General features: G+C 40.3%; 1 long non-coding RNA gene across 3 annotated transcripts; it reads left to right on the top strand.

Annotated features, from left to right (window-relative positions):
* Positions 1–12926: 12926 nt before the first annotated feature.
* Positions 12927–19802, top strand: LOC106628007 (uncharacterized). 3 transcript variants are annotated; one of them, XR_015772914.1, is made up of 4 exons: positions 12927–13292; positions 13376–13640; positions 16586–16707; positions 18206–19802. It is a non-coding gene; the product is annotated as an uncharacterized LOC106628007 (long non-coding RNA). The 3 variants fall into 3 exon arrangements; XR_001331192.2 differs by having other exon boundaries at positions 16583–16707; XR_001331191.2 differs by having other exon boundaries at positions 16572–16707.
* Positions 19803–20216: the final 414 nt, after the last annotated feature.

The raw sequence follows: 20216 nt of genomic DNA, 5'->3' as shown, positions 1-20216 counted from the left end.
CCACCTTATTCAAAGAACAAATTTAATATCCTGAGGAGGGTAGGGCAAATATGAGTGTCCTTTGAACAATCAGCAAGGGACAGGGAGGAGCAAAAGGAGCAAAAGGTCCTATCTGTCCTGTATTCTAAGGAAAGTTCAAGTAGAAGTGAGAGAAAAGAGAAAATTAAGAATATATAGAATGAGGCAGTAATGGCAAGAAATTACATCACTCATATTTTGATTGAAAAAATGTTGCAAGAAGTTTGCCTTGTATTTGGTGTATCCTTATGCTGCCTATTTTACAGTATTATTGGTAAATATATATAATAATACCAGTAAAAAGGGGATACAAAGGAGGTTTTTACAAAGCTAGCAATTTTATCTGGAGTTGCATATTAGAAATCCTGTTCACATTTCTTCTAGCTTGAATAACATGCAATTTTTCCCATAGATTAAGTTTATCTTCTTCAGCAGGATAGGGTCTCAAAGAGGCATAAGAAAGGAACAAGGGACCTTGGTGCCCGGGCTGATACAGAAGAGAATTTTATTCAAAATCTTATTATGATTTCTTTTTTTAATGTCTCCAAACTGTCCAAGCATTGTGAAAAGGAGTTGTATGTTTTTAGGAATGAGATCTTAAAAAAACTATTAGTGCTGAGTAGCTGTGAAGCCAAAATGAATATAATAAACATTAAAGAAATAAATTGTATCTTTAAAATTACCTGAGACATGGAAAGAGAAAGAAAAACATAATTAACATATTTTCAGCTATTAGCCCACCCCAAGATGACTTCTTAAAACACGGTGAATATCAGCACTCTTATATATTCTCACATCAACCTACCTTGAATTAGTGTCTATAGACTAGAATATTTTGTTACACATTTCTTTATATAAACAAAAAAAGAATATTTTACTTACATTTTGTTTATTCAACAAAATACTCTTCTTTGTTTATATAAATAACCAAATGCCTCAAAATGTTTTGGGGTTTTTTTTAAGGCTCATTGTGCATAAGAGCGGACAGTATTGACTGACTGGAAACTCCAGTGGGATGTGATTTTGCAAATTATTTTATCTGGCTTGGCTAGTTCTTCAAGGACTAACACCCAACGTGAAGCACCTAAGCCAAATGAGAGGGAATGAGTTTTGGTCAGTCACTTTGGCTAGCTGAAAGCTTTATGCACCATAAAAGTCTTGCTGGGAGGTTTCACCTGCTATACAGGGATATTTTGCTGAAATGCATTTCACCAGTTCTGTAGCAAAGTATTAAGTGAAGTGGTGAAAGTATTAAAATGGAAATGCTAATTTTTCATGTGAGAAGCAAAATAAGAGGATCTGATTTCTGAGTGAGAAATTTCTGGGCATCCAAACCCCTTACTTTCTGATGGTGGATGATATAATTCTAATATTGCAACCAGCTGCCTGTTTAGAGAAGAGGATTTCTGCATAAATAAATTTCCTCTCCTGATGAGATGAAGATCCCTTATTGACTGTATCCTCTGGTTTTTGCTTTCAGACTGTTTCAATTGTGGGATAGTGATTCCAGTGAATAGTTTATGTATATAGCTATAAAGCACCGAAGTGGTCACCAGGGTGGGGGTAGAGAAACAAGGGAAAAGACATTTTTTCCACTAATCAAATTCCAGTGGAAATGAGATCTCTGAAAATTAGCTACATGTAACACAATGTGAGCTGAGAAAGGAGGACAGGTTGGGGTTCTGCTTTCACAGATTCCCCTTTCACACTCAATACTCTGTGAGTAGGTGCCATTAAAAAGGGAACAGTGTGTATAAGGAAAAGTGAAGATGAAGAAAAGCTTATTTTTCCAATACCACAGTTGCTGCAGTAATGGTCAACTTTTTCAGCTCTCATTCCCCTCAGGACAGCTTTATAAACTATATATAAAATGCAGTAGCTATACACACATATTCTTACCTAGTAATAATGTGTTGCCTGATGCCATCTTATGTAAATGGCTATTACACATCCAAATGTAGTAATGTAGTTGCATTGCCACACATTGAGAACCTCCAATGAAACTTTTAAGTTTATAAAATACTCTTGCATGCTCCTTAATTGCTACAGCAGAGAGCATTTCACTGTCCAAACAGAGTGGAAGGATGATCACTGCACAGCCATTGTGGAAGTAAGATTCTGTCATAAAAAATATCCATCCTTAAAGCTGATTTTTTTTCTTGGAAGTACGATTTTTTTGAATACTTTGATGATGTGCGTGAGCTTACAGCCACACAGATATGTATGTAAACTCTTCTCAGAAAAATACTTTTATCATCTAAAGGAATAAAGTGCTTGAGGCAGAAGACAGGAATCTCTGGGAAGTACACTACTGTGATGAATACAGTTGTCAACTGAGTGCCACAGTGATAAATTTCAGGAAAGATGAAAAGGTTTTTCATGACAGCAAGAAATTTGTAACTCAAAGAAGAGAAAATGAAGCAAACAGTTTGCATTTATCTTTGCATCTTAATAGACAACTTTATTCCTGTTTTCATAGTGTTGTCTTCATTCTCATGCTAAAGGATTGCCATTTGTATAAAATATTAAAATGAAATGGAGTTGTACAGGTACGGTTTAGTACTGTTATCAGTCGCAGCAGTTAGAGAACCTAATATATGGACACTTTAGTCTCAGATTTTTTAATAGTACTGATTTTGCAGCTGCTTTGGACCTGACAGTTGACGTGCACAGAGAAAATGCATTAAAATACCTCTAACTTTATTATTAATTAGGATTTGATAACTTGCTCCTCCTGCCCTCCCTGAGAACATATGCCACAACAAATGAAATCAGAAAGGTATTTCAGCTCTTTGATAGCTGGGTCTGCCACTACAGTGGCAGTGGGATCAGTGGGTTTTTTTTCTTTAGTAGGTGCAAAGATGGAGCCCTGAGCTCCAGCAAGCTGCGTATGGTGTGTTTTCTGTTCAGAATCTAACTGGTGATCTGCTCTCCCTTCTTACCTGAGTCAGTCTGAGTTTCTTAACTTGTAGGGCATGCTGAATAACTTGTATTTTTATTTTCTAAATAGCAAAGTGTGATACTTCTCTTGGAAAAGTGGAGAGAGTTACCGCCACATCAGCCAGCACTGGGATGAAGGTAATTAAAGCTCTTTTACTGAAGACATTAACACCAAATACTCCCTAAAGTACTGACTGTAGAGTACTACATTGCCATGAGGTGAATTTCCTAAATTTAAATTTACATACACTGAAATAGCGTAATTTAACAGAACTACTGGAAAAGTTCCATGTAACATATTTGGCAATGGTTCTGTAAAGGCATCTGGTCTGTGCAACACAGTGTTGATTTAGGGAAAGACTTTGCATTTGCCCACATGCCCATTAGTAAGTGAACTGAAATGTAAGCACGTATTGAAGGTGCTGCACACGCTGTGTAGTTATGTTTCTAAACTGCAGGATTTCCAATTCTATAAAGTAATCTGAAATTTATTTATTATGTTTCTGAGAATTATGTCTCACAGTCATACTGTGGAATTGTGTTACCATCACAGTTGGTTTTAAGTTGAGTGCCCTCCGAAATATGAACAGAGGACGAGAATCCCTGTTAGACCTGCCATGGATCCAAGGATAAGTAGCATCCTCCCTGCACTATAGCTCAGACACATCCACCCACACATAACTGTATGTTATCCCCATATAAATATATATTTCCTTTCTGCTGTCATTTAGAGCAGGCATTTGGCTGAATGTGGAAGTTTTCTTTTTATTTGTGTTATTATTTGCATTACTGTTCCAGCTATGATTTTTTGCTGTTCATTTCTTTCATAACTTTCTACAAGCATCAAAGCAACACCCTTTCAGCTGCAAAGACACTGTTTTGGTAGGAAAAAAATGCGGTTTCTGTCCCAGAGATCATGCCCTGCAAGCCTGAAGCAGGTGGTGGTGGTGCAGGATGCAGGGAGGAGGCAGCAGCAGTGGCTGTGTCAGCTCCCTGGTAACCTGACCTGAGTCTGGCACTCGCAGGAGCGATGATGGGCTGAGGCCATGGCTGGATTGGTTTTCAGTGGACTCCCTGCCACGGGCAGGGCTGCATGACTGCCATCAGCCAGCTGTGGCAGAGCAGCAGGAGTGCCTGAATGGGGGCAGAGGAGGCTTCTAAGGGTCCCTCCTGCTGGGGGTTTGTTTGGAAGAGGTTGTGTCTACTGCAGTGCCCAGCCAAAGGTCAGAGCTGCTGAGCACCAGGTGGATTTCAGGGGTCTGAGACATTCTTGTTGGGGGCAAACCAGTGAAGTCAAGGTGAATGAATCTGGCTATACTTCTAACACTTCCAGAAAATAGTATGTCCATCAGAGCATCATAGGACAAAAGGAGTGCTGAATCCACAGATCTCTGGCAGCTTTTTGGAGAGAAAAGGAAGCCAGGTTGCTGCAGCCTGCATTGTACCTTCAACTGCCATTCCCAGCCTTGCACTTCATCTGGTGAGAGCAATGGATCAGTTCCACTGCAGGATCATATCTGATGTTAGACATTACTAATAGTGTCACTTGTGGAGACTGGCCAGAATTGTGCTTCTCTTTGTGCCATACACATACAAATAAAATGTAGCTCAAAAGTCCATTTAGTGCCTGATACCTTTGATTCTCCCCTATGTAAAAATCTACCATGAACTCCTTCACCTCACATCTGGTACAGACATTTACATCTTTGGGGCTGAGGTCACTGCACCACTGCCCTCCTGCCATGGGAACCCAGCAATTCCCACTGCACTGATGTGGCCAGATCCTGCATAAAACAGGCTGTGACTCCTTAGCCCATTGTTCACAGGTACATGTAATGACTCACAATGCAAAACAGAAGTACTGTGCAAGGCAAAGTTGTTTTGGCTGGGAATCACATATTCATCCACCTGAAATCAGTGTTTGTTTTCTTTTAGCAGGCTTTTGGACAGGCCTGCATGAAGCCGAGCAGTGTGAGGACACACTGGAGGGGAGGGAAGAATAAAGTTGGCACTTAAATTATGGTAGATAAAACTGCATATCTCCATGTAAGATATAGATTTGTGTGTATGTATTGGCAGGTCTGCATGTGCTGAGCTTCAGATTTTCACCCAATGCAATAATTCTTGTGATTTCTCTCATACCATCAGCAGTGCTGAGCTGGAACCATCTCCCGTAGCCTATTATCCAACTCTGTCAGAACACTTCAGCTGCGTAATAAATAATGCATATGGGCATTCTCTGATCACCCATAAACCCAAGAGGAGATATACATAATCTGAAACTTTTACTGGCTCATGGGAAGTTTTGATCTTCAGAGGATTTGCTGAATTAAATCAGCAGAGTGCAGGGCAAAAGTATTTTCTGATGACAGCTTACTTGGCAGGCTTTGGAGCAGGACGTGTCCCAAAATGGTGTGTGTGGCACACCAGCAGGTCAGTGGCCCAGGAGCTCACCCACCAGCACTGGGTGCCTGCAGGTGCCTGCAGCTCAAGGGACCTCACTGCTCATCTGGAGCTGGCAGCAAGGAGTCACAGACAGCCTCAGGCAGCACTTGCCCACCACAGCAGCTTGGTAAGTTTTCATTAGGTTATCAGGGTTAGATTCAGTTTTCTGATACATAAATGCCAGATAAACTGGGTAGATAAAGAGACACCTAGAAAAGGCTGGTTATGTTTTCTGAGCAGTATGTAAATCTTGGTTTGTGATTGTATCAATCTAGTCACTCTGAAAAGTCTAAGATGTGCATTCAGTATCTCATGTACCCTAATGGTTGAGACTGCAGCAAGAATTAAAAGAAATACTACCTTTCTTATTTTTAAAGACCTTATGAATTCTGCCAGCACAGCTCAGGATTTCTGAATGCTCGGGGCTGGCACTACTGTCATTTCCATTATCACACAATCCCTTTTCCAGCTCCCCTGAACCAGCTTGGTGCTCTTCCATGTCAGGAAACACCAGGGTGGATAAAGTGAGCTAATAATACACCCCTCACTCTCCTATTCCTCAGCAGAGGAGTTTTGCAGTGAGGCTGTTGTTTCACAGGAGCTGCTGCAAGCACCTGGGGATATGAGCATCCCTGGATGCACTGCCAAGAACTTGCTTCTGCCACCTGGGCAGCCAGGCTGAAAAAATAATTTCTTCTTTCTATTTTTATTTTATTTACTTATTTATTTTTTCCTGAATGTTCTTTAAGTGAGATCTGTCCACTGAGCAAGCTCATTGCACAGTCACAGATATTATCCTGCTAAGCATGGTCAAGGACAGCACAGGGCTGGGAGAGAGGGGTGGGAGTCATGGAACTGCTTCCACTGGCTGCTGCCAAATGCACGTGTGAAAGCACGTCCTGTTAGCAAGGCTGGGATGTCTCTGGGCATTCACAGCTTGACCTAGAGCCCTTTGTTCCTTGTTAAATGTGATTTCTAATGGCTATTGTAGATAGAAACTCTAATTTTTTTTCCTCCTGAAGTCATGTAAAGAAGCTGTGTGGGATAGGTGGTGACTGTTCCCATCAAAACAGAGACTTCTGACCAGGACACAACAGATTTTCTTCGAAATGTGCAGGAAAGTGATAATAGTCACCTCATCAATTCTGTATGTATCTAGTTCCTCATTTTTGATCCACAGCTATCCTGTTTCTGTTCAACTCATTGATTCAAAATATCAGGCTTAAGAAAACTCTGGAGAGCAAACAGGGAAATCCTCACTGTCCCTTTTGTAATGTAAACCTAGATTTTCTTTCCTTTCTTCTAAAAGGAAAAAAAAATTAAAAGAAATGCAAATACTTATATCAGTTTAATATTTAAAAATAACAGAACTAATCTATTTGTATTCCCACTGACATATTTAGTGCTGGTTTTAAATACCCTTATTAAATCTAATCATCCTTCCCAAAATATATTAGCATGTAACAGTGTTTTACAGCACCCCACAGCTTACTCTCTGTGATATATCAAAAGAAATATGTGATGCTTTCTTTGCTGTCTCCCAGAGTGGTCTAAGGAAGAAAATGGAGGAAATAATTTTCTTCTCTGTGTCCCAAAGACAGTTTAAGGGCAGCTGTGGTCTTTTCTGCAATTATATTTAACATTTACATTCAGTGCTCTAATCCCCTTTGGGTTAAGAAAAAAACACAAACCCAATAATTTGAAAATATAGTATTCAAATCATTTAATTGCATGGTCAAGGTATGGGAAAGGGTAAATAAACTTGGGGTGGTAAGAGAGATGGGACTATCTAAAAGACTACTGGCTCTCCATTGCTATCGTATTTCTCTCTCCATTTGTAGCACATGACAAATCTAGATGGGATCCTGTAGCCACTAAGCCCCAAGACTTCAGGCCAGATCCCTGAAATTCTTGGGTAATTAAATGGCTGGGATCTGGTGTTGGAGACCTTTCTCCGGAAAGATGTCACAGCTGCCCTCCAGAATGAGAACCTGGGTTCCTGCCTGTGAAAGAGAAGTCAGGACTGTCTGGAAGCTTCTGTCCTTGTAAACTGTCAGCAGGTTGTCAGTGTCCCTGCCTGGGCAGGGGAGCTGGCAGCCATCAGGTCTCACAGGTTGTGCACAGCTGCAGGTACACAAACTTAATTTTTCATAATTTCACTATTCCTTACTGCATAATACACATATTTTTATGATGTTAAATCTGCATAGCCCATATATAAAGGTATGTAATGTATATCTATAATATATATATATATATATATATATATGTATAGGTTAAAAATATTTGTTATATTTATCTAACAACTGAAATGGCTTCCAAAAAAAAATTACAAGTCAGGTTTGTCAACCCTCTTCAGCATCCTTGCACTAGTCTTCCAGTGCAAAATTACCCTGGAGGAATACACCCACTTTCTGGCACATCCAGGGTAAAAAATGAAAAAGAAAGAAGTGTGGAATCCTGACGACCTTATGTTGCAGTGCAAGACTGGCTGGAGTAAGAGATGTAAGGTAGCTGGGACATCCTTGAAACTTGAGCAAGATCCAAGTACAGGTTGGAGCTCTCAGCAGGTGTTGCCATAGTCAGATTTTTTTTGGCTGTTCTAGTCTGTATCCACAGACTTGGGGACAAGCAAATGCATGATGTTGTACCCTCCTTGCTGATTTTGCCCTGCTGGCTGTATAGTTGCATTTGGGCATTTGCTTCAAAAGGGAAAAGAAAAAAACTCTGAACACAATCTGCTGCTAGCAGAAACACGTAGTTTAATGCTGTTGCAGTGCTGCTACACCTTATTTTCTAGATCACAAAGTCAGTAACTACATTTTACAAGCTGAAGTTCAGTTTCTAGGGAAGGAGCAAACCTATTAGATGATCAAGGGAAGCTATAACAGAGAACTGATGAAGATAAATCTAAAAGAACAATGTAAAGCCATTAAGCTGGTAATTGCCTGTGTGTGACAAATTTCTTTTAGTTACTACACTTTTCTTGTAGTACTACTGACACAGCACTATAAAATTTAGGGCTCTTTTTCATGTCTGCTCCATCCCAGTGGGATCTCCGGCTGAAATACTGCTCCAAGGAATACAGCACATAATCAGTCCCTTTGAAACTGTTTCAGTAATGCTGAATCCATATAAGTGCAGATGCCAATTATGCTAATGAAACTGCAATGGGCCCGTGGTTCTTGCCATCCTCTAACAGTGCTGTAAAACTACTGTCACACTCAGCAACTAAATTTTTGTAGCATACAACCACACAGAATACTGAAATGTGCTGCATGGTGGAGGTGATGCCACATGTTCCCCAAACCTAATCCTGCTAAGAACACAGAGAAAGCAACAGGTAACTGTAGAAAATCTGGATTGTTTATGGTTTTTGGGTTTTTTTTCCCCTTTTCTACTTGTCCTGTATTCACCTCCTCAGAAGATGCAAGGCTAATAATGCAGATAATATTTATATTGCCCATCCTTTCTTGCTCCCTGTTTCCCTCCAAGGCAATGCTCCATCCTGAGGAGAAGGCATTGAGCAACATAGCAGGCTAGCAAAATTTCAGGGTGTCCCTTAGAGAACAGATCCCTAACATCTTTTCTCCATGTCCTCTTTTGGGCCAATAGGATCTCTCGCAGAAATACTCAGTGATGCCTTGGTAGGGCATTTCTTTGGGCTCAGGCAGGACCAGTACCGTATGGTTTCTCTTTTTCTCTCTTGCATTCTCTCACACAGCCCTGCTGCGTCAAGGATAACTCTTTCTTCTCAGGCAACAAGTGGGGGGTTCAAAGTCTATATGTTAAAATATCTACATCCCCTCCCCTTTGTCTTTACAGCCTGGCAATGTTATAATCATCTCTGCAGTACAGCACAGGCCAAGGTACCAATCAGCCTGTGTGAACAACACCATTAAGGCTACTATAAAATCCCACTGAGGACACTTTTAGGGTGTGGTGGGAGTAGTTAATAGAGATCATGAGAGGACACAGACAGGAATATGGATTCATCAGGAGTAATAGCTTTTGCACATGATTAGTCAGGATAAAAATATGGCAATGCAAGGCTGATGAGTCTACGTTATTGGGCTATTACTTCTTGCATCAGTGGAAAGTCCTGCCTTACTATTTTTTTTTTCCACATTAAATCCTATCACTACCATTATGGTTCCACTTCTGCTGTGTTTCAACAACTCTTCACCCCTTCTTCATGCACACTTATTACAAATTCTACACTCTCAGAGAAACACTGAGATACTTCACATTATTTGAAATCACTGTTGCTGTGAGTGCATCTGCTTCCAATTCTGTCATCACTTTGTGGACCATGACAATTGCAGTCCCTAATATTTTTATAAAATCAGTGAAAACCCACAAATGTTAACCTTTTGCTTAGTTTATTGTTTATAAAACAATAATATGCTGTCATGTTTTCCCATCCTCTCATCTGCCTTCAAAGGGACATCTCACTAATGACACTAATTCCGTGATAGGTGAGGGATGCTTGGAATTACTGTTGTAGCTAATGGCTTTTCTGGGGATAGACATAATTCCTTGGTGTGCCTGCAAATCCATGCTGATCTTCTTCCTTAACTTCCCAGGGCACTGACTGAAGAGCAAAGGCAGCCTATGGTGGGGAGATCCTTCAGCTCACAGAAGTCACCTACTTTGCCCCTGCTCCACAGGCTGCAGATGAGTTCATGAAGCAGTTCCTAAACTATTTACAGCCTGTCATTTGAAAATGTAGTTTTACAGGTCCCAAAATGAGCTAGAAATACTAATCTTCTCATGTTTCCTGACACTTACTGTACCTCCTCTTGAGTCAGAGCCCAGAGATGTGCTATGATACTTGATCTTTAGGCTGCTCTGATGTAACTCAAAGTCATAAAGTAATTTCCAAAATTAAGTTTCCTGACACTGACATAATGCTGACAATGTTCAGATAACTAATATTTATTTTTCTCCAAGGAAAATTATGAAAATATTAAACATAGTTGTTATTTGCTTAACTGGTTCTATAGTACTATTTATTTCTTACATTATTTTATTATTCTATTTTAACTTCATTAGGTTTGCCTTCTTCTCATTGCTAGAAGAAGAGGAGCAAGGACATGACACCCCAATATAATAAGGCACACCCTTCTATCTGCATTTCACTGTTGGCTTCAGCATCCCATCCTCAGCCCTGAGATGCCATTAGATATTAAAAGAGCAGTTGCTGCTACTTAGGCTTGGGGAGCAGGCTAAGCAGCAACAGCTAAGAAGTGTTACAATGCTCCCGTGTTTGTGAGGATCATCTGGTTCCTGCCTATGGTCTGAACTGCTCGTTAGAAGTGTTACACACACACACACAGAGTGGGATAAAATGCCCTCAGAAAAAACTCACACCTGGATTTGAAAAGATATGCATAAAGAATAAGAAATATACACATGGGCACATGGAAGACTCAGCAGTTCTATGGAATTTGCCCATACCTTACGCTCCTTGAAGCTTGAGTATCGATTTCATCATTCTTTCCTTGCTACTCACTGCTGCCACCACGTGTTAACCACAATTTTGGGTTTTTTTTCTGAAATAATAATGCCCCTTGAAATAGAAACACGTGTTCTACCGTGGTGAGAAGGACCTGGAATTTGGCCGTACTCAAGAGAAAAGACGTGAAATGGGCATGCCATTCCTTGGACATTGCTGGAAACAGTATAACAAGCTTCAGAAGAGCCCCCTATAATCAAAACTTCAAATTCCGAATTGAGGATTCATGCTATTTATTACCAGTACTGTTTATGGATGTGTGTTAGGAAGTGCCAGACTAGTACTAGTAAGTAAAAGTTCATACACAGACAGTTTCTCTCTCTCTCTCTCTCCCCCATATCTTCTTCTTGCACTTGGATCTCTTGTCATGTTTTTTAAGGATGAAAAATGCATTAATAATGAACAAAAGTGGAAGGCAGTCAGGAAAACACTTTCTTCCTAATTCCTATGATCTGGTAGTGTGCCTGTTCCCTTGGGAATGAAAAGCAGTCTTCCAGTTTGGGTTTAATAAGAGTAATTGTGGATATTTTTACTGTTGATACAAATTACTAATTATATCATTATTAGCATTTTCTGTTTCTCCATCATACAAAATATGGGTAAGTTTTACCCATGTCATTACACACTACTAAAAATGAGTGTGGCTCAGAGTGAATAGGGCAGCAAATTTCTACAAGCTGAACTTCCCTTGGCGTGGTTTGATTCTGGGCTAAATTTACTTCATCTTAAGTAACTCATGGAGGATGACATTTAAGTGACAATCTGTTGATAGCTAATCACAAGCCTACAGCGTATCATTTCAATGGAATGTCTCGATATGCAAGTTAAGGTTAATGTAACGATTTGCTGGTTTGTGGTCTTGTTGAGGGAAACAGAGAGCATATGCAAGGCCTAGCTGTTCTCTCTTCCCTCTGTCTGGCAAGGTCTGAAAGCACATGCCTAGGTATAGATGCAGTGTTACTGGTTCTCACATTGGTTAATGTGTTACCAGCACATACTCCCGGGCCAAGGAAAAATTTCAGAATATCAGTTTGCATTTAAAACATAAATTCAAGCTTGGCTTCCAGCTTTTGTGACCGAGAGATAAGGATGGTTAATCCTAGCTCCAAGCCAAGAATGATGTATGAAGAATACTGAAGTATGAAGATGTGACATTGTAGCCACCCATGTTTCTGAGAGACTGTTTATGCATATGAAAGTTTGTCTTAACAAACTGTAGGGGAGCCAGCGGTCTTCTACAAGTGTCCTTGCAGCTGAACCCATGTTTGTCACACCTTGCTGGATCAGCATGCTGGGGAAGGATAGGGAGCTAACAGGAGAGGAAATGGGTGACACCGATACAAAGATCTGATGTTACTGTTGACAAATTGCAGCCTATTTAGGATTTACTTCTGCTTTTGCACATCATTTAATTAATTCCAATGCCTACAAGGAGGTTTTTGAGGAAACAGAACCGGGGTTTTCATGGAAGTGCATGGCAAGGGCCTGTGAGAAAACAGGTGTAGCTTGAAAGAGGAGATGCTCTGACTGGATATAAAGAAACATCATGAAGCAAATCATGCATGGGAAAGCATTGCCCAGAGAGGTTGTACAGTCTGTGTCCTTGGAGGTTTTAAAGAAGCTGACTGCTTAGAGCCCTGAGGACAGGAGCCCTCCAGAGGCACCTTTCCACTTGGATTACCTCATAAACCAGTAGATCTTTTTGGACTTCAGCAAAGCTTTTGAAACTGTCTCCTACAGTATCTTTCTGGACAAAATATTATCCAGCAACAGCTGGATAACAGTGTTACGCAATGGGGGAGCAACTGGCTCATGGGTCAGGCACAAAGAGTTATAGGGAATGGGGTGACGTGAGACTGGTGTCCTGTCCCAGGGGGGTTCCCCAGGGCTCCATCCTTGGCCTAGGGTGACTTTATGATGCTTTTATTCTCAGTGGTCTGTTCTGTTTATCCTGGACATTGAGTTCTGCACCTTTAGGACTGGTTCTGAGAGTGTAGGGGGGAAAGAAGTGAGCAGTTTGTTTGCAAAGTGCACTTGCTCCCACACATTCCTTCTCACGGACTGTGTTGTCTGCAGCACAGACAGTGGGAGAGAGCTCTCCTTTGCTTTTTAGTTATATTTTTTTTTTTTAGCTAGCTGAGGCAGAGAAATTCCCCAGACTGTGGCTTTTCTTTTTCTTGGAACTGATCGGCCCTGGCCAGGCCCTGGACTGAAAACCCAGAAAAGCACCGTGAGTTCCCACTTGTAGCCCACCAGGGCCAGGGATGCAGCATTTTTCAGCACAGGAGGGACTGATGAGAGACTGAGCAGGGCAAGCTACACCCCACAACAAGGACTTCCTGAACTTGCCATCTCTTCAGGAGAGTGAGAGGTTTTATTTTTTAATATTATACAATTTTTATGCTGTGAATACTTTGCTTGTTAAATAAAAAGTTTTTTCCACTTTTCTCCTAGGAAATCTTTTCCCAAACCAGTTGGGCAAGGAGCTGCTTGAATCTGCTTTCTAGAGGGACCCCTTTGGAAGTTTCCTCTCAAATTTGCTCTAAACCAGGACCATCCTCCACCCCCTTCTCTTCAACATCTTCATTAATGACTTGGACACAGGACACAAATTCTGCTGATGGCACTAAACTGGGAGAAGCTGTAGACTCCCTCAAAGACAGAGAGGCCCTGCAGAGAGACCTTGACAAAGGAGAGAGGTGGGAAATCACCAATCAAAGTAAGTTCAACAAAGAAAAGTGCTGGATTTGGCACCTGGGACAGGACAATCTTGATTATGTTGTGGAACAAGAGGCCAGAGAGAAGCACTGTGGCAAGGGACCCGAGGGTTCTGGGCAATGGCAAGGTGAATTTGAGTCAGCAGTGCCCTGGCAGCCAAGAGGGCCAACCCTGTCCGGGGGGGCATCAGGCACAGCATTGCCAGCCAGGCAAGGGAGGGGATTGTCCTGCTCTGCTCTGCCCTGGGACAGCCTCACCTCGAGTGCTGGGGGCAGTTTTGGGCACCACAACATAAAAAAGATGTTAAACCATTAGAGAGTGTCCAAAGGAGGGCCACAAGGATGGTGAATCATAGAATCATGGAATATGCAGATTTGGAAGTGACCCATCAGGATCAGTGAGTGGGGAGGCTTTATGAGCTCGCTTGGTCTGTTTGGCCTGGAGAAGACTGAGGCAAGACCTCATTGTGGTCTTCAACATCCTCACAATGGGAAGAGAAGGGGCAGACATTGATCTCTTCACTCCCGTGACCAGTGACAGGACTTGAAGAAATTGCACGAAGCAGAGGAGGGGAGGTTTAGGTTGGATATCAGGGAAAGATTCTTCCCCCAGAGGGTGGTTGAGCTCTGGAACAGCTCCCCAGGGAAGTGGTCACAGCACTAAGCTGGACAGAGTTCAAGAAGCATTTAGACAGGACTCTCAGGCACATGGTGTGATTCTTGGGGTGTCCTGTGCAGCGCCAAGAGTTGGATTGAATGATCCTGATGGGTCTCTTCCAACACAGCATATTCTATGATTCTGTGATTCTATAGTGCTGTGATGCTATGGACTTAAATGACAGCAAGGGCAAACTCCAGCAGTGTTGAAAAGTAATCGTCATGCACTAAACATTAAACACTGTGTTTCAGTCATCAAGACAGATTGAAATAGTTAATCTGTGTTTTCAATGATCATTTTTCAAAGAATTATTCAAAAATGTGGGACTCCTATTTATTCTCTGAGGCAGGAACGCTTTTATTGATGGGAGAAGAGGACAGAAGGAAACTCTGAACTGATTTAGTATCAATATAATGCTGGTGTAGGCATCACCTCTGTCCTACTGAGATATTTTTGAAAATACAGAAAGTACACGGTCACTTTTGTAATATGATCTAGGTCCCTCAGATGGAATGAAATTCATTATCTTGAGCCCCAGTGCTTTCCACTGCCAACCCTCCTCAACATGGCACATGTGCCCCAGTTTTGGGACCAATGGGAAAACCTAACAGTCTGTCTCAGACTGTCCTTGATATTATGAAATGAATATTCCGTTTTCTTCTATTCTTGCTTTTGTTTTCACCTCACCATGAAGTTCTTTCTTACAACATACTTTCCTTTTGTTTCTTTTGTTTACTGCCCAATTACTGGCCCATAATAAAGCAAGAAGTGTGTTAATTCCAGGAGTGTCCTGTCATTAAAAAAAGCGAGATTATGTTGGATATCGCTTTCTAGACCAGAGATGGTAAACCACTACTTCTAAGTGATGAAGCCATGACATTTTCTACTTGAGGGACAAGACAGAGAATACTTAGGTCCTCAGTTTTTGCTGTTGTCTCTGACTCCTAGTTAAGGTCATGTCATTAAAATGATGCTATGATGACATATATTCTTTTCTGTTTGGCAGAGGATTATGGCTTCAAAAATTTACTTCAAAGGTGATGTGGATGTCCTGAATCCTCTATAATCTTGAAACAAACAGTGTTGCCTTGTTTGAGCTGTCACTACAGTATTTGACATGAAACAGAAAAGAAAAAGGGAACTGTGTGTTTTGGAGGAGGTGAAGGGATTTGATCAGTTTAGAAGGATAAGGTACCTATTCTTTAACACAGTAATCTATGAGACTTTCCTACCAAGTACAAAAAGATCCACATCAGCCACCTCTAGGGCAAGTCTAAAAAATATTGCAAATTATTTAGGCAGTCATTAAATATGACCTTTGTTCTTGGCAGTAGCACAAGGAAAGCAAAAAACAAATAAGCAAGTGACTGTTGAAAGCACTACTGACCTATTTCAACACTGAGTTTGTTTTCTGTTGTGAGATGTTTTTGCCTCTTGTTTCATTTTCCCTAGTTGGAAGAAAGACAATGTTATTTTAGTGTCTACAAATCTAGCTATGTTGATTAGCAGTATACATTTAGAATTGGCATCAGTTATTTTCATGCATAGTGCAGCATTCAGCATTACTGTTTACATTTTTATGTTTCTAGGTTATGAATTTTGTAGTAATTCTCTGGAATCTGCCAAGTAAGGTATAGTGTATTGCTGGGTTCTGGGGGAAAAAAAAAAGAAACAAACAAAAAACCAAAACAAAAGCAGTATTGGGCCAAATGCTCCATCAAGGCATAAGAAATTATTAAGAAAAGTCTTTTGGTCCTTTGCCCTTTCATCTCACTGAGCTGAACCAAAACAGTCTAATTGCTTAAAGAATGGCATTGGACATCTGCCCTGACCACTGACAGGTGCTAAAGAGGCTTTCCAAAATGCCTAAGTATTTAGCTACCAAGCTCCTCTTGATTCTTATGAAATTAGGCAGATCAGCACTTGGAAATATCCCACTAGGGTCCAGATTCTTTAACATTTCTAAGAAGCAGGAAGACTCAGAATCTTTTAACATAAGAACCCAAATGTATTTTATTTTTAGACACCTACAAAAAAAATTGTCTGCTTTTCTCTTACATTAAACCCTTTCAGTAGGATGCAATACAGAAAAACCAACATAAGGGATTCTTTGATTGATTCTATGAGAATACACTTGGAAAATCTCTTTTAAGCAAGTATATAACAGGCTAATTTACCTTAAATATCTTATTTCTCATCTCAGTTTTCGTGAATGAGATAAAATATTTTTTGACATTAGGAGAATTATAAATTTAAATAGGTTTTGAATCTTCAGGTTTGTTTTAGCAGATCTTCACTGGGAGAATGATGGCACTATCTGCCCTGACTAAAGGAGAGAAAGCAAAAATTTACAGTCATCAGAAGCTCCAGGAATTCAACTGAAGTCACAACATATCCTTTCTGTGCAAATGGTAAAAACTGGACAGCAAGGGGTTCCACTATAAAGTCAACCAAAAATAGAGGTGTTTTGCATATAATCACTTCTATTTCGTCATTTACATTGTTTACATATCACAAGAATTGCCATCAGCTAATTAATATGTACCATTTCTAATTAAAATATCTCACAAATTTAATAGAAAAGTCAAACTTACTCTTGAGTGGTGGGAGAACAGGCTGAGGAGAGGATGGATCTGGTGGATGAGAGCAACATATAACCCTCTGTTATCAGACACTGTGCTTTATAAACACAGGTTAAAAGAATTGGAATTATTTTGTCAGGCAAGGAGAGGAACTGAAGGGGGAATGTGATGCCTCTTGAAGAGTGTAAGTTGGTTGGAGAGGTGGAATGAAGTACTATTTATCAGAATATTCCCTGTGGAGAGGATGAGACCTAAAGGGCTTCAAATGCAACAAGGAAGACTTAGGTTACATGTTAGGAGAAAAAGAGTTTAACTGTAAAGGCTTGTTGGAGACAGCCTGGAGGGGCTGTGCACTTATCACCAGAAAATAGCCTTAATAACATCTGCTGGGTATGGAAAAGGTCTGTTGGCTCTGCCACAAAGCAAAAGGATGAGCTCTTTGACTCCTTTACAGCCCTCATTTCTGTGATTCTGAGATTCATCATATTGGAAAGCTTTTCTTTAGTTATATTGTTAGCATCAGTAAGTCCCATGTCAAAATCACATTATTCATGGGACACATTAGCACGTGGGAACAGAAGTTTTCTGAGGAGTGGAACACTTCATCCATCATTTTGTTATCATTTGTTTTTCAGTTATAAAACAGTAGTGTGGTCTATCTCAAGAAATCTGGGAGTTATCAAGAACCTTATTATTAGGAACCATCTGTTTTATTTCAATGTTTCAAAGGTTAGAGGCTAGATGCCCAGCAGTAGTTTCATTTCTGTAGCCTAAATGGTCACTGAGAGGCTTGCTTATATAAAAAAAAAGAAAGTAGAAAAGGTTTATTACATTAAGAGAGCTATTTTTTACAGATCTTTAAATAATGTATGAACTTCCCTCTCTATTATTTCATAATGTGTACCCTTAAATAGCATGCTGTTATGCTAGTCACATCATGAAATTAAACCAATTGGAAACAAATTAAGTACCAGATATAGTTTAATTGTCCATGTAAGTAAAATACAAATGGTAAGCAAATAACTCTAATAGTAATAAAAAGGTCTAATACTGACATTGCATCATAATGAAGCTAATTTTTAGCATGGATGATGATTTGCTTAAAGAAGCAGCTGTTTGACTTTGACAGTAAATACAGCTTTCAAGCCATGCAGGGGCAATAGAGTATGAAGTTATATTCCCAGATACCTATGTTATTGTATAAAATAGTTCCTTATGTGCAAGGGAATGTTTCCATTGCATTAAGCCATGAATATAGACCAGTGGCATGCAAAAGGGAATGCCTGCATATGAACATACTGATCTGGTGCTTTCTTTGGTTTCTCAGATACAGGAAAACAAGAACCTCAGATGAAATCTGTGACTAAAGAGCTGCTCTACATATTGCTCATCCCTGAGCTTCAAGAACAAGCTACTTTATTTGAATTCTCATAATGTATTTTCCTTGAAGAGAAGTACTCTGCCACTCTTAATGGGAGTTATGCCTCCACCTCCATGAATGTACACCAGTTTAAATATCAAAACTGCTGTGTGCATTTTCATATGATTGAAAATAAAGATCTCTCATCTTCCTTCCTGCAGAGCATTTTAAATGCCACATCCCAGCCTGTAATTTATTGACAGAAAGAAAGGCTACTACCATCGTTTACCAGCCTTCTCCCTGCTCCTGGAGGAGGCTGAGGATGCAATGCAGCCACCTGAGCAGCCCCTTGCTGTCACTGCATGCAATCCTTTCAGAGAACAGGCGGAGAACAGCACAGATGGTGCTCAGACATCAGTGCACAGATCCCTTCTCAGTGCTCCCAAAAACTTGCCAGCCCCATACTCTATTGCCTGCAGATCCCTTCCTTGGTTGTCCTTTCCAAGAGGTCTGGCCCTCTGCTTCCATTCTGTCTCTTGTAATGAACTGTATTTGGATAATGGCTGCCCCTCCCTCCTCCTACCTACCCAGGCAGCTGGAGTCATTATATCCTGTCTTCCTGTGTTTTTTATTTCTACTCCTCATCAACGCTCATTTTTTGTAAGTGGTTGGTCTTTGCAGATTGGACTTCCCTCAGCATATTGAAAGAGCTTGCCAGCCTTGTGGAAGAGACCAGCTTGGAACATAAAAACATCTGATAAAATGCATTATGAAGTCCATTAAACTCCCATCATGGGTTGTCCTTTATCATTAACAAAAATGTTATAGTAGCTCTCATTTATCATCACACCCTCCTCTTGAAAGTCCTGTCTGAAAGCATTTAATGTCTTTACATCTTATCTCAAATTTTTTTACCTTACTCACCAGCTCCTCATTTCTGTTATGCATTATAGCACAAGAAAAAGGTCCCCATCACAATTTCACAAAGAAAGAGTGTAAGAACCAAAGTTAGATGTCAAAGTGCATTCACTAATAGCTGCTCAAGAGAGTTAGCAGGGTTTATTCATCTACTAACCAGCATTTTTTGGTTCTTGATTTAATGACAGTCCATCAGATTCTGTTGCTCAACAAAAGCTATAATCAGAAATAAAATCTAGCTGAGACCATTTCTGTTATTCTACAGTGTAGGAGTTTAATGTTCTGTACTTTGAAACAACTCTCATTGCATTTCTATAGAACTTTCATAGAGTAAAACATATTCACTTGGTAGATCAGTAATTATGTTCTTGTAGTTTGAAGAACCATCCACTTCTCCGTAAAAACCCCACCAAATCAAAGCTATAATAACGAGTAAGGAATTCAAGCTATGCTTTTTGTTTCTTATTGCTCTGGCATCCTTTCTTCTACGCTTTTCTGTTCAGCTTAAGTGATTTGACTTCCTGAGCCAATTCTTTAGACAAACTAGTGCTCCAATTTGAGGTTTATCAGATGGCTCACAAGACATTTTCTCTGTGTGATTCTGCAGTGTCCATTTCCATACAGTCATTACTGTGTTGGGGGTCAGAAGAAGAAAGAACATTTAGACTATTTCTAATTCATCCTGTGTATATTTGCAGGGAATTGAGTTCCAAGAAAGCTCTAAATAATAAAATGCATGGTCTCACAACATGCTGCAAAGTGCTCATTATCTGAATACATTCTGACTGCTTTTGCAAACAGATGCTCCAAATACTGTTCTTAATTAAATATCAAGGGTTGGATTCAAATGTTGGTCCATGCCAGCAGAAGATAGCACAAATCCTGGCACTGGGCCCCAATCCAACAAAAGGGTGGTTGTGAATGCCTGAGACATTACAGGCTTCCCTCTCTTGTGGGCAGACTTGCCAGACATTGAGATATAATGCAGAGTCTGGATTTTGGGGTGTTTCTCAGGTGTCAGGGTGGGAGTGCAGTCCAGATGGCTGCTTCACAGCAGACT

Source organism: Pseudopodoces humilis, chromosome 1 (assembly GCF_049639895.1).
Source record: "Pseudopodoces humilis isolate 2021_Gansu_Grassland_sample_001 chromosome 1, ASM4963989v1, whole genome shotgun sequence".
Classification (NCBI taxonomy): Eukaryota; Metazoa; Chordata; class Aves; order Passeriformes; family Paridae; genus Pseudopodoces; species Pseudopodoces humilis.
Note: the sequence above shows the minus strand (reverse complement) of the source record. Positions and strands in the feature narration are given on the sequence as shown.